General features: G+C 41.2%; 1 protein-coding gene across 1 annotated transcript in view; it reads right to left on the bottom strand.

The window, feature by feature from the left end:
• Ptprt (protein tyrosine phosphatase receptor type T) overlaps positions 1–12,962 on the bottom strand; it is a 679,440-nt gene that overhangs the window by 163,547 nt on the left and 502,931 nt on the right. The window lies entirely within an intron of this gene.

A 12,962-nucleotide genomic window follows, 5' to 3' on the forward strand; every position in this document is an offset into this window, starting at 1 on the left:
CTGTCTGTGATAGAGCTGAGGAAAGGGACTGGGATTTACATCAAGCAAGTACTAATTCTAGATCTGACTCTTACCTCTCTAGCTCCATTGACATTTTATTACCTTATACAACTCTGGATTGAGAAAAATAGGGAAGGGGTGAGGCAAAGGAGGAGAGTGAAGGGATGACACAGATGGAGAGGTATTGTATACACAAATTGCTTTGTTAAATGGTAAAAAAAATTCAATGTATAAGCTAAAATGTTGAGAAAAGAGAGGGAAGGAGTGGGGTGGAAGAGTCGGGTGAGAAGGCTGAAAGACGTTAACATTGATGAAGAGGCAGTATATTCATAAACATCTTTGTCAAATGGCAACTCCTTTGTACAATTCTTGAGATAATAAAAATATCTACAATGTTGGAGGAGTATACACCTGTGAAGTACATAACACAGTGTCCCCTAAGTGGTAGGTATGGTTATTCCTATTTAACTGGAAGAATCAGTGGGGCTGATCATTTTGAAAGGGATGTGTCAGGACCAATGCCAGATCTGGAATCACAGCCAAGTGTATTTGTGTCCTAGTCACAGCCCTGTTAGAAAAACTCTTCCCCAACCTCAGCTTGCTTGCTACTTCTCCTGTTGAGCAAATCCCTCCATGGCTCTATGAGAGTTTGAATTTTATTTTATTTTTTTAAACCCTTATATCTCTCCTTTGTATACTAGCTCACAGTGATATGTGTATCTGTGCACTTTTTAACTCTTAATGTTGAACAATGACTATTTCTCCTCCTAGAGCCCCACATGTCTTCTTTGCTTATTAATGTCTTCCTCAGTACTGAGAGTGATGTCTGGCACATGGTAGGTACAAGAATTAGGAGAATCGATGGATGGACAGATAGAGGGACGCATGAATGTGTGGTTAGATGGCTGGGGGAGTGGACAGATGGACGGATGGATGGATAGATGAATGGCTAGATTGGTAAGTTGGTAAATGGGAAAATAGAGTAGAAGAACTACCTGTCTCTCCCTGGTATACCTGGCCTGAGGGACCCACTGAACATGGGTTTTTCTCAATCCCCTCCCACCACCCAGGACTCTGGTGATCACCTGTGGTGAAGAGGCAGAGTGGAGTCCCCAGGGTCACCTGGGCGCTGCCCATTGGTACTGACCACAAGGAAGCCAATCCCCAGGCAGCATGCAGAAGAGAAGGAGAGAAAGAAACACAAATGAAAAACGTGCCATAGGTGAACAACACTGCAATTCTTGTGGCTCTGAAGAGCTCACATTACACAGCAAAGAACCTTGTGATCCCACAAAGCAAAAGGCTGAAATCGGCTGTTAAAAATGACCCAAGAATCAGAGTCATCGTTTACAAAGCATCATGACATGCCAAGTACTCTGCCAGGAGTACTTAAGTACATACAATGGCTCTAAAAACTTAGGACAGCCCAGAAAGGTCAGAAAAATTATAAATGAATGCAGCAATTCTTTTCCCAGTCAAATTTCATGTCCCTCAATCTTCCTTTTCTTCCTAAATGATTCCCCGCCCACATACCTACTCAGTCTAGAAATCTGGGAATCTCTTTTCACCCCTCCTTTCACCTGACATCCCACTTGAAATGATCACCAGATCTTACTAACTCTTTTCCAGAAAAGCTCTTGAAGGTACCCACTGCTCTGAGTTTTATTCCTAATCACTCAAGCTACTCCCATGTGTCACTTGCATCATTCAAGCAGCCTGCTCTCTGGCATTCCTCCTTTTAATCTTGTTCTCCTACTCTCCTATCCTTTCATTGAAATGCATCCATGTCCCTGTTATCCTAATGATAACCTGCAAACTCTTCAATCCAGCTCACAGCTGTTCAATGAGAAGTTACCAACATGCCCTTCCAAATCTTATCATCTCTCTACTACCCTCTACTCTACCCAGTATAGAATAATCAACTTTCCATTATCAGCAGTCTCCAGGCCATGCCTAGGCCAGACGCTTTGCAGGGAACATTCTCCTCCTGCTTCTTTACTTGTCTGAATAATGTCCTTTTTTCAGGGATCAATTAGAACTCCTTCCCTTTAGGGTCAAATGCCCCTCTTCTGCTCTCCCCAACTGCAGTAGCATTCCTTCTCATTGCAATGACCTCATTGTATTAGAAGTGGATGTCTTTTTCATCCTGTGGTTTCCTGGAAGATGTACCCTGTCTTGTTGATTAGTGTGCTCTTGGCATGCACCTGGCATAGAGTAGGTGCTCAGAGGAAACATGTAGGAATGAAAGGAGAAATGGTAAATCTGGGAGTTCCTATAACTTGTTCAAGGACATTGTCAGATGCTGTATTCACACATGGCTTGGCATGATTTTTAACATTTTTGCCTTTCCATACCCACCATTTATGTCTAGAGAAAATGATATAAAAGCCTAGAAAGTGTCTTATACTTGCTAGGACATCCTCAACCAGTGATAAAGAGGGTATGCATCATTTCATCCACAGGACAAGTGGCAAGCTTGATCAGCAACCATGAAATACTGTAAGATGGAAGCACCAGTAAACATCGGTCATAATAAACCTTTGGGTAAGCTTTGTCCTTTTCAAAGTACATCCTAGCTTAGGGGTCAACAAGCTAAGGCTCAGGAGCCAAATCTGACTCTGACTATCTATTCCTGAGTGGACAGAAGCTAAAAATGACTTTAATAATTTTCAAGGAAAAAAAAGAGGAATATTGAAGTTGTATAAAATTCAAATTTCCATGTCCACAAAGTTTTATTTCAATCCAGCTGCTTTTTCCATTGGTTTTGTGTTTCAGTGACAAAGTTGCTAGGTCTGACAAAAACCTTCAAGTCTACAAGGTTAAAAATAGTTCTATCTGCTTGCTCACCTTTCTTTCTTTCTCTCTTTCTTTCTTTCTTTCTTTCGTTCGTTCTTTCTTTCTTTTTTCTTTTCTCCCTTCCTTCCTTCCTTCCTTCTTTCTTTCTTTCTTTCCTTTTCCTCTTTCTTTCTTTCTTTCTTTCTTTCTTTCTTTCTTTCTTCTTTCTTTCTCTCTCTCTCTCTTTCTTTTTTCTTTTCTCCCTTCCTTCCTTCTTTCTTTCATTCTTTCTTTCTTTTCTTTTCCTTTCTTTCTTTCTTTCTTTCTTTCTTTCTTTCTTTCTTTCTTTCTTTTTTCTTTTCTCCTTTCTTTCTTTCTTTTCTTTCTTTCTCTCTCTCTCTCTTTCCTTTCTTTCTCTCTCTCTCCTTTCTTTCTTTCTTTCCTTCTTTCTTTCTTTCTTTCTTTCTTTCTTTCTTTCTTTCTTTCTTTCTTTCTTTCTTTCTTTCTTTCTTTCTTTCTTTCTTTCTTTTCTGGTCCAGAGGCTTGAACTCTGGGCCTGAGCACAGTTCCTGAGCTTCTTTTTGCTCAAGGCAAGTGCTCTTCCATGGAAGCCACAGTGACATTTCCACCTTTTTGATTGGAGATCTAAGTCTCATGGAGTTTCCTGCCTGGGCTGGCTTCGAATCACAGTCCTCAGATCTCAGTCTTCTGAGTAGCTATGATTTCAGGCATGAGCCCTGGCTCCTGGATACTACATGGGTTTCTAACAGGGAAGATTGATAATGCCTGTTCTAAGGGGCTTTTATGTCTGTCTGTCTGAACGCATGTACATATTTCCTTTGAAGGAAGTCATGACAGGACCTCTTGGTTTTACATGTCAGAAAAAAGAAAAAGAAAACATTTGCGAGAGGAAATGGGTCATGTATTCATGGCCCCTTAACTATTCTGTCATTCTGCAGTCTTGCCCCTAACTCAGTCCATGTTCTCTTCTAAGTCACAGCTAAGGTTTCCTTCCTGAACAAGGGAGCTTACCCATCTTTCCTTTCTATAATCACTCTCATATTCTACACATTCTGTGGGACTATCCGGAGTCCTGGTGGGGAGGGGTAGCCTTGCATAGTCCTTCAATTTCATGTCTGACTCCAACACCTTCTGGTCATTATGGCACACTACCATATGTGTCCTATTTAAGTTCATTCCATCTTCCCTCTGCTGTGGACTGGACCCCAAGCCTCACACATGCTAGGCAAGTAATTTCTCGCTGAGCTACATTCCAGGGATTTTTGCTTCCAGTGGTTCATTTAGTTTCTTCCCGAGCTTGAAATGTCTCCTTGCCATATACTCTCCAACCGGTACAACATGGTCTTTTTCCCTCTTCTCTTAAAACTTGCAGTATCATCCACATTAAAAAGCATGGAATGGGCCTGGAGTTTGGCCTAGTGGCAGAGTGCTTGCCTAGCATGCATGAAGACCCGGGTTCAATTCCTCAGTACCACATACATAGAAAAAGCCAGAAGTGGTGCTGAGACTCTAGCCTTGAGAAAGTTCAAGGACAATGAACTCAAGCCCAGGACTAGAAAAAAAAGCATGGGCTAAGCTCATTGCTATTTCCCTTCCCCTTGCTTTCTTATTCCTATGGCCTACAGTGGCTCTCATCACATGGTACTGATATATATGGCTATCTTTGCTAACTGTTAATTGTTGAGTGCTTAATATAAGCTAGGAATTTCACTAGGCACTTTATATACATTAGTTCATTAAATTTGTATATGAGGCCTGAGAAATAAATGGTGTTACTGCCACATATATATATATATATATATATGTATGTATATATAGTAAAACTGAGATACAGAGTTAGTGAAGTGCTATTTCCTGCTTAGATTCTATAACAAGGATAACCTTTTCAATTGCTAGAAACAAGATTTACATATGAATTCTAAATCAGCCCAGATGCCCCTCAATGGATCAAGAAAATGTGGTATAGATAATCATATATGTATCTATATATGTATTTGTATATATATATACATACATAATGGAATTTTATTCATCCTTAGAAAGAATGATATTGTAGCATTTGTAAAGAAACGGAAAAGCTTGGTAAAAATTATGTTAAGTGAAGTAAGTCAGGCCCAGAGCGACAAAGGATCCAACTTACCCCCTAGGAGCTAGATTTAGCTTATAAATTCATAAGTAAATATACATTTATTAACTGAAATATCGTAGATTCAAGGGAGATTTCAAACAGTGCAGTTCCCTAGAAAGCTGAAATCAAGTTCAGCAAAATAAAACACCAGGAAGTAAATACTTGAAAGGGATGGGGTGGCGTTCAGGGGAAAAGGTTAGATGAAATGATGAGGAGGAGACGGGTAAATTCAGAGAAGATTCCAATTTATATCCTACAAAATTAAGAAGCATGAGGGAAGGGGTGGTTAGAGGAGGGATAGCTCAGAATGTTGAAAGGGATGACATGGATAAAGATATATTGTATTCATAAACTATTTTGTTAGACTCTTTTGTACAACTACTTAAAGATTAAAAAAGAAGTATTCATGGGGTCAGAGCCAAGCTACTTAGAGACCTTGAGCTCTTTATTTAACCCTTCTGAGCCCAGTCAGTTTAAATTGTGAGGGGGTCAATAATGTGCCAAGCCCTCCTTCTACGAGCCAATTTTAACTTCCTGTTGGCACATGCGATCTTGTGACTAGCACAAAGTAGGTGGTTAATTTCTACAAGCCTCCCTTCCACCACTGGGAACACTACACTGAAATGGAGATTAAAATTACCTTTATTTTCTAACACTGATCTCCAGTCTAACTTCAATATTTCCCATCCTTTACTCTTCGTTTTTGTACCAGTCTTGGGACTTGAACTCAGGGCCCGGATGCTGTCCCAGAGCTTTATTGTTCAGTCAATGATCTACATCTTGAACTACAGCTCCACTTCTGGCATTTTGGTAGCCAATTTGAAATAAAAGTCTTTTGGACTTTCCTTTCTAGTTTGGCTTTGAACCACGATCCTCAGATCCCAGATGCCTGAGTAGCTAGGATTACCAGGTATGAAAAAATGATATACAGCTCTACTCATAATTTAAATGGCAGCCATTTCTCTTTGTGAGCTATCAATGCTTTGAGAACCAAAGCTTTGTGATGAAGATGACTCAAGTAACTCAGGAATGGTCTTCTATGCTAGAAGGGTGAGAGTCATTGCAGGATTTTTTTTTTTTGTCTAAACTTGTAGCATCTCTTTTCTTCCTGAGTATGTATGGGAGCGGGGAGTTTGAGCCAACTGAAAATACAGGGATGGGGCCAGGAGTTTGGCCTAGTGGTAGAGTGCTTGCCTAGCATGCATGAAGATCCAGGTTCAATTCCTTGGTACCACATAGAAAAACCAGAAGTGGTGCTGTGACTCAAGTGGTAGAGTGATAGCCTTGAGGAAAGCCCAAGGACAGTGCTCAGGCCCTGAGTTCAAACCCCAGGACTGGCAAAAAGAAAAGAAAATACAGAGAGTAGGGGAAGGGACAGAAGAAAACCAAAGATGTGCTGGCTATTATAATGAAAAAGATATTTATTTTATTTTATTTTGCCAGTCCTGGGCTTAACTCAGGGCCTGAGCACTGTCCTTGGGTTTTTCTCAAGGCTAGAGCTCCACCACTTGAGCCTCATTTCTAGCTTTTTTCTATGTATGTGATACCAAGGAATTGAACCCAGGTACTTGCATGCTAAGCAAGTACTCTACCACTAGGCCAAATTCTTGGCCCAAAGGGATATTTATTAAAATGATACTACTGGGTTATTTTCTGATGATTTTGTGAGGCAACTGCTTTTGTTCTTGCCATTAAGCCTTCAGGAAAAGCCATTTGTATGGAGAATATTCTGGGTCAGAGCCAAGGAGGTCTTGCTATTCTCAGCCCTTCCTAAAGCATGGAAAAATCTTTACCCTGGACTTGCTCAGGGAGGAATAGCAAGGCCTGGTTAAGCTATGAAGTGTGGAGCTTTTCCTTTTGAAAGTTCAAAACAGATTTTTCAATGTATCAATAAGAACCAGGAGTTTTATACCAGGCTCTCTCATTACAGCTTGTTCTCTCTTGCTTGACCCTTCATTACAGCTACTGTCCTAGCTACCATGGCTAGATTTGGGCATGTTATGGTCCTGAATTTCTCCTCAAATCTCTAGTCAGATGTGGAGGAACAGGAAGGGCTATGTGAAAGGCTAGCAAGTGAATGGGCAAAATCCTCTACATGGTCAAAAACAGATTATTGCTGTGCAAGATCTGTTAACATGATCTCTATATAGGTGACAGGCTTAAGGGTAGAAATCTGCCTTTCTGTACCCTTTGATTCTAACCTGAGTCCATTTGACAGATGGCTGATACACAAACATGTATGAGCAATGACATGATTCCAGATGTTGGCTTTTTTCTTTAGAAAACCAAGAGAGACAGGAGACCTGTACTACATGGGTCTAGATCTCTCTTATACTCAGAAGTCTAGAAGGAGAAGGAAGATCACTGACCATAATCTATTAAATGCATAATTAGTAGAAGGGATTAGTGATCTCAGTGAGATGACAGATATGATGGCACATACCCATAATCCCAGCCACTACAGAGACAGAGGTAGGAAGGTTTCCATTTAAGATCGGTCAACATAGATGATATTGGAAAAACTAACTACAAACAACAGAAAGGAGCAGGGGGCAAGGCCAAAGTCTATAAAGCAATAGAAGAGCTGGATCTGAATGTGAAGTTAATGTTATATTATGTTATTGTTATGAAATGATGTTAAAATTGTTCCATATCAAACAACCAAGTTTTGTAAAGAGACTCTGCCTCCAGGTCTCTGATTTCTCAGTAGTCCCTATAACAGTTCCAGGAAGCTTTATTTAAGATAGAACATTTTGTATAAAATTGGATGTGTTGAGTTCTGACTCCTGACAGATGATTGCCATATCTTATTTGGCTGTTTACCCGCCCCCCTCCTGTGACCTGTTATTCTGTGGGTAAAGAAGTCACAGACACATTATTTCACCTCTGGGCCTCTGTGTTCACATCTGTCCAGTCAGAGCATCTCTCTGGAGAACGGTTACTTATTGTCCCTGTCACTTCCTATAGGAGTGTGAGTCTGTTATGGAGAGAGCAGAGAAAGATGCTGGGCAAATGACTAATCCCAGGCTGGCCCATGTGAAAAGAAGGTATGTTTACAAAAAAGCATGGCCTCTTAGCTACCCAGAAGGTGGAGATTTGAGGGTAGTTGTTAGGAACTAGGCCAGGCAGACAAATCTGAGGTATACTAATCTCTAGTGAACCAAGCAAAAAGCCAGAAAGGAAGGTGTGGTCCAAATGGTAGAGCAATAGTCTTGAGCAAAAGAACCAAATGAGAGCAGGAAGCTGTGATTCAAGCCCAAGTAGCAGCATGCACATGAACACCCCACACACACACACATACACACACATGCACACATGCATACATACCCACACATAATACCATTGCTCACATCTCTTGCTCGGTGCACTGAGACAATGGTTTTAGACCTTTACTACCACTGTATCACTGGCCCCTTATACATCATTATTCTGGAATTCAGCTCTCAGCACCTATTCCAAGGGGGCTACTTTAATGGGATCATTAGAGAGTGTTTACTAGATTAAAACTCTGTCTGTCTTCTGCAAAGCAACTCTGCAAATGGCTTTATGGGTTTCCAGATTTATTTTGTCTCAATGACTCGGCTCAGTTTGCAAATCAAATCAAAGCTGATTTTTCTAACTGCCACTCCTGTGTACCCAGCAGGAGTCTACAGAGCCAGCTGTGTTTGCTTGAAGGCTGAAACCAGGGGCAGAAATGCTGCTGTCTACTGGAGGCCAGGGAGCTTGTAACTAATGGCTATATGGCAAGCAAGTAAGTACCTGCTTGACCTGGTTCAAGGAGGGAGCTGGGGTGAGGACGGCAGAGAAAAGAAATCAAACTTTACTTCCTGAAAGTAGAAAAGGCGGCAGAAGTATGTAGCCTTAAGGATTGATGGACAGAAATAAGAACGGGACAATTTGTGTAAGGGTTTTTTTTTGTTTTGTTTCTTTGTGTTTTCTTTTTTTTTGTTTTTGTTTTTTTTTTTTTTGCCTCCAGTCCCTGAAGTAGTAGTGAGATCCTTGTGTTCAACAAGACCCAAACAGGGACTAGAAGTGTGTTTCCGTAGAGAATTATAGATTAGAAGCTGATGCTTTGTTTTATATTTACTCCTCTCTTCCAAAAGAACAGTCCTGATATATAGCTTTCATTTGAAAAAAAAATGTGGCCAGGGAAGAAGAATGACCTGCTGGTTTTTCATCCATCCATCCATCCATCCATCCATCCATCCATCCATCCATCTGTCCACTGATCCAGGAAAGCATCCATCCATCTATGCATCCATTCATCAATTTAATCCACTTATCTACCCATCCATCCACCTACACATCCATTTGTAGCATTTGTTTACTTCTTCATTTAACACATTTATTTTCCTGAGTACCAACTTGTGCTAGCACTCAGAATGACCACAGTCTTTGTACTAAAGTCACCTAGAGTCTGGAAGGGAGATAAAACTTAAAAATATAGACAAACACGGAAATCTGTGTTGGCTAGTTAGATGAGTGATATGAAGGAAAAGCAAAAGGAATAATGAGAGTGAAACATGGGGAGTTGTATTATTAGATTGGAGGTGTGGTCTTTCATGGATAGCAAGGTTGAAACTGCAGCCTCAAAGATATTTATCTGTTAAGGAAGATGTTACATAGGATGGCCAGAGCATCTGCTGAGTAAAGGCTCTGAGGCTAGAAGCTGTGCAATGTAGTTGAAAAAGTGAAAAGAGTCCAGCAGGCTGGAATATAGTAAGGAATAAAAAAGAAGCCTGGAAGGGCCTGGATGGGCAGAAAGGATCATATAGACTGTAAGGAAGAATGGTACACATAGAGATTATGAAAAAGATAAAGTAGCAAAGGAAATGGAAGAATGGATGGAGGGGTACAAGAGAATCATGGGCAAGTAGAGTAGATTTGGATGGAACTTGACGCTGGTTTCTTCAAGAACAACTGAATGACAGGGGTCTAGAATTGGGCAACTAGTTCTGAGACTATTTTCTTGTTAGTCTACTCTGCCCTAGCCAGGCACTGACTCATCTCCTTTACAAGCAGTAGCCTTGAATGTCTCCTCCCAGATGGGCCGATGCTTCTCGAAGGAAGGATTGTTTTATCTCGCACCTCTAAATTCTCACTCCACACAGTGTACTTTCACATGAGTCACTTCCTATGTCCAACCTGAGGCCCCTCCAGCTACTTCCAATGTAAAACCCACCCTGCTCCCTGCTGTCCTGACATGCCTTTCTTGCAGTTTCCACTGTAACTACAAGAATAAGACTTACAGTTTAAATAGATCTCTTTTGCTCCCTGATTCTCCACTGCTTTCCTTTCAAAGTCTCACTCATAGATTTAAAACAAAATAAACCAAAATATAAGGCTTGTTTACCTACTGGGTGCAACGTTCTCTTTCCAGTTAAATTGTGAGCATGACTATTTCTCAGGATGAGACAGGCAAAGGCTTTGAGATGCTCATTTTTTAGCTCTTGGATCTGAGGCTATTCTGTGCACATTTTGCTACCCCTCCATCCAAGGGTACAGTAACGTCCTACACAGCAAGCTTGCAATGGTAACAGGATTTGTTCCTTTTACTAACTAGATACTAGGGTTAGCAGTCGATCACCTGTGTTCAAAGTTATTTTATGAACTGACAAAGATGGCTGTAAAGATGGTGCAGTGAAATTTCAGAGAGACGGAATAAAATCCGCATGGTCTGAGCCTTATTACTGTGACAGGCTGGGTCCAAATGTAGTTATTCATGTCAGCAAGTTTGTTTTAAGTGTCAGGTATGGAGCAGAGATGATGTCCTGTCATGGTCAATTTGATTAAGGAATTAGAGACGATTGGAGATGAAGTAGCCTCTCCTCAGAGCTCTTCTCAGAAGTCCAATATGGGGCCTGCCCCAGGAATCCTGGTCCTTCCTCTGCCAGAATCATAATGGGTCAGTCAGCATCTAAGATCTCACTACTATAGGGAGTCTCAGGATGGTCCTGAGACTGTGCCACTCAGAATGCAATGTAAAGGGATGACCATTCTATTTACACACCATCCACAACTACTTCCACAGATCATGTTTCATATAGCTACTACTAGAAACAAGAATCAAATCAGAACCTCTGCTCTCCCCTCTCCCCCTCTCCCCCACAACCACGGCCCTCTCTGGCAGACTGATTTCTGTTTATTCTGTACCTGAACACCTTGGGCAGTGGATTACACCGATTACACTGGTTGTCACAAGAACACTGTTTCTAACCATACAGGTCCTGGCATGTACTGAATTTTTATCACCCCTTCTCCAAGTTCTTTTTCTGTTGTGGACAGTATAGGAATTTGAATTCAGGTTCTCATGCTTGCTCAGTTTGGCTAGTGCTTTATACTTGAGCCACGCCTCCAGTATGGAGTCTTGCAGATTTTCCTACTTAAGCTTGCCTCCATATCTCAGCCTCCTGAATAGCTAAGATTACAAGTACAAGTCACTGGTGCTCAGTTAGATCTGTACAGACCTTGGACTATATCCTGATTTGTTAATAGAGTCTTTACAGGTATGATTAGTTAAGTCAGGATGAAGTCATGTTAGTATAGGGGTGGGCCCTTAAGCTAAGATGGACAGCATCCTTATAAAAGGGGGGTGAGACTGGACACAGACTTGCACACAAGGACAATGTCATGTGAGGAGAAGGCAGGGAGCTGGGTGATGCTTCCCTATGCCAAAATGCCCAACAGCTCTGAGAAACCCATAGAACAGAGTCTTTCCCATAGTCTTCAGCAGGAGCGAATCTGGCTGTGGCATTCACTGCCGCCTTCTGATCGCTCCAAAACTTCAGTACAAGAAGTTCTTATTGTTGAAGTCACTGACTGTGTAGACTTGGTTACAGTGGCTTTAGGAAGTTTGTAATCTACCTGACTGGGCAGCCAGAAATGGGAGCCAAGTGAGTATCTAATGTTATGGATGTTAGGTTTGGGGTCAAGTCAGAGTGACCCTGAATGAGTACCTGGGGCTATTCTAGATGGTAACATCCCGGGGCTATAGGATTCATGCAGCTGGCTAGCATTTGGAGTGAAACACTACTGAGGAGCTAGAGTGCCTCTCCATGGGTGTGTGTGTGTGTGTGTGTGTGTGTGTGTGTGTGTGTGTATGTGTTTCCATTCCCCTCTCTGGCTTCCTGTTAAAGTGAGATGCTATAAACACCCAGTTTATCCTGACTGCTGCCCAATTGATGGTCTTCTCTCTTCCACATTATCCATTTTCCTCTGTGGAAAAGTCTGTCATGGCATGTAATTTGCGTCGCTTTTGTTTGCAGGCCATCAATTCTCCTTGCCTTGTGAGAAGTGTTTGATCTTTTTCCATCTGGCCATCTGAGTTCCAGCAAGGGAACCAAGTGAGGACATGCCGACCTTAACAACTTATGAGACTTCTCATCACAGCAGCTCATAGAATTTAGGTCTTCACTTTCCACTTTCATCGTCCTCTCAGTGCCTATGGGTGGTAGATCTTGGTGCATGCTTGGCAAACTAACTGTAGATAGTCTCTCTCTCTCTCTCTCTTCTCTCTCTCCCCCTCCCCCCTCTCTCTTTCTCTGTCTCTCTCTTTCTCTCTCTGTCACTCTCCCACCTTCTCTCTTTTTCCTCTTTCCTTCTGTCTCTGCCTCTCTGTGTCTCTCTATGTATATCTCTGACCCATGTGTATATGTTTTCTCATAATCTATATCTATATATTCACAGACATATCCATGCAAACCTGAGTATTACCCTTGTGTATAGTTTATTATCTATGATTATATGTATATTAATATTTATAAGTTTATAAATCCTTTGACTCCAACCCATGAAATTATTATACAGAAAACAGAAACCAGTTTTGTTTGGTATGAAGGGAAAGGTGGTTGCTGTTGAAAATACCAGTTCTATAACAAAAGGATAAACCCAATTTCGGACTATTCAAGCTTGTAATAGGTTAAATGATAACACACCATTCATTGATTTTGGTTTTTAAAAAGAGTAATAAAAAGAAACATGTAGCAATTGAAAGAGCCAGGCAATTCAATTATAATTAGGAAAACAAAAGAGATGAGCC

Source organism: Megascapheus bottae, chromosome 18, assembly GCF_031878675.1.
Source record: "Megascapheus bottae isolate mThoBot1 chromosome 18, mThoBot2.hap1, whole genome shotgun sequence".
NCBI classification, from domain to species: domain Eukaryota; kingdom Metazoa; phylum Chordata; class Mammalia; order Rodentia; family Geomyidae; genus Megascapheus; species Megascapheus bottae.